The sequence below is a fragment of the Arachis stenosperma genome, chromosome 1 (assembly GCF_014773155.1).
Source record: "Arachis stenosperma cultivar V10309 chromosome 1, arast.V10309.gnm1.PFL2, whole genome shotgun sequence".
Lineage (NCBI taxonomy): Eukaryota > Viridiplantae > Streptophyta > Magnoliopsida > Fabales > Fabaceae > Arachis > Arachis stenosperma.
In genome coordinates this window covers 34687635-34689736 of record NC_080377.1, presented here as the reverse complement: position 1 = coordinate 34689736, position 2102 = coordinate 34687635, and the positions used below count along the sequence as shown (strand labels likewise).

Sequence of the window (2102 nt, the reverse complement as noted above, 5' to 3'; positions counted from 1 at the left end):
AACACCAAACTTAGAGTTTGGTTGTGGCCTCCCAACACCAAACTTAGAGTTTGACTGTGGGGGCTCTGTTTGTCTCTGATTTGAGAGAAGCTCTTCAAGCTTCTTCTCCATGATGACAGAGGGATGTCCTTGAGCCTTAAACACCAAGGATTCTTCATTCACTTGAATGGTCAACTCTCCTCTATCAACATCAATCACAGCCTTTGCTGTGGCTAGGAAGGGTCTGCCAAGGATGATGGATTCATCCATGCACTCCCCAGTCTCTAGGACTATGAAATCAGTAGGGATGTAATGGTTTTCAACTTTTACCAAAACATTCTCTACAAGTCCATGAGCTTGTTTTCTTGAGTTGTCTGCCATCTCCAATGAGATTCTTGCAGCTTGCACCTCAAAGATCCCTAACTTCTCCATTACAGAGAGGGGCATGAGGTTTACACTTGACCCTAAGTCACACAGAGCCTTCTTGAAGGTCATGGTGCCTATGGTACAAGGTATGGAAAACTTCCTAGGATCCTGCCTCTTTTGAGGTAATTTCTGCCTAGACAAGTCATCCAGTTCTTTGGTGAGCAGAGGGGGTTCATCCTCCCAAGTCTCATTTCCAAATAACTTGTCATTTAGCTTCATGATTGCTCCAAGGTATTTAGCAACTTGCTCCTCAGTGATATACTCATCCTCTTTAGAGGAAGAATACTCATCAGAGCTCATGAAAGGCAGAAGTAAGTCCAATGGAATCTCTATGGTCTCATTTTGAGCCTGAGATTCCCATGGTTCCTCATTGGGGAACTCAGAGGAGATTGATGCACGCCCATTGAGGTCTTCCTCAGTGGCGTCCACCTCCTCTCTTTCCTCTCCATATTCGGCCATGTTTATGGCTTTACACTCTCCTTTTGGATTTTCTTCTGTGTTGCTTGGGAGAGTACTAGGAGGGAGTCCAGTAATTTTTTTGCTCAGCTGACCCACTTGTCCTTCCAAATTTCTGATGGAGGACCTTGTATCAGTCATGAAACTTTGAGTGGTTTTGATTAGATCAGAGACCATGGTTGCTAAGTCAGAGGGGTTCTGCTTAGAATTCTCTGCCTGTTGCTGAGAAGATGATGGGAAAGGCTTGCCATTGTTAAACCTGTTTCTTCCACCATTATTGTTATTGAAACCTTGGTGAGGTCTCTCTTGATTCTTCCATGAGAAATTTGGGTGATTTCTCCATGAAGAATTGTAGGTGTTTCCATAGGGTTCTCCTAGGTAATTCACCTCTTCCATTGAAGGGTTCTCAGGATCATATGCTTCTTCCTCAGATGAAGCATCCTTAGTACTGCCAGGTGCATTTTGCATTCCAGACAGACTTTGAGAAATCAAATTGACTTGTTGAGTCAATATCTTATTCTGAGCCAGTATGGCATTCAAAGTATCAATCTCAAGAACTCCTTTCTTCTGACTAGTCCCATTGTTCACAGGATTCCTTTCAGAAGTGTACATGAATTGGTTATTTGCAACCATTTCAATTAGCTCTTGAGCTTCTGTAGGCGTCTTCTTCAAATGAAGAGATCCTCCAGCAGAGCTATCCAAAGACATCTTGGATAGTTCAGAGAGACCATCATAGAAAATACCTATGTTGCTCCATTCAGAAAGCATGTCTGAGGGACATTTTCTGATTAATTGTTTGTATCTTTCCCAAGCTTCATAGAGGGATTCTCCATCCTTTTGTCTGAAGGTTTGGACTTCCACTCTAAGCTTACTCCATTTCTGAGGTGGAAAGAACTTTGCCAAGAAGGCATTGACTAGCTTTTCCCAAGAGTCCAGACTATCTTTAGGTTGTGAATCCAACCATATTCTAGCTCTGTCTCTTACAGCAAAAGGGAATAGCATCAGTCTGTAGACCTCAGGGTCTACCCCATTAGTCTTGACTGTGTCACAGATTTGCAAGAATTCAGCTAAAAACTGATGAGGATCTTCCATTGGAAGTCCATGGAACTTGCAATTCTGTTGCATTAGAGAAACTAATTGAGGCTTAAGCTCAAAGTTGTTTGCTCCAATGGCAGGGATAGAGATGCTTCTCCCATAGAAGTCGGGAGTAGGTGCAGTGAAGTCACCCAGCACCTTCCTTG

General features: G+C 43.1%; 1 non-coding gene across 1 annotated transcript; it reads left to right on the top strand.

Annotated features, from left to right (window-relative positions):
• Window positions 1-1623: 1623 nt before the first annotated feature.
• On the top strand, window positions 1624-1731 carry LOC130951573 (small nucleolar RNA R71). Its single transcript, XR_009074025.1, has one exon. It is a non-coding gene; the product is annotated as a small nucleolar RNA R71 (small nucleolar RNA).
• The last annotated feature ends 371 nt before the right edge of the window (window positions 1732-2102 follow it).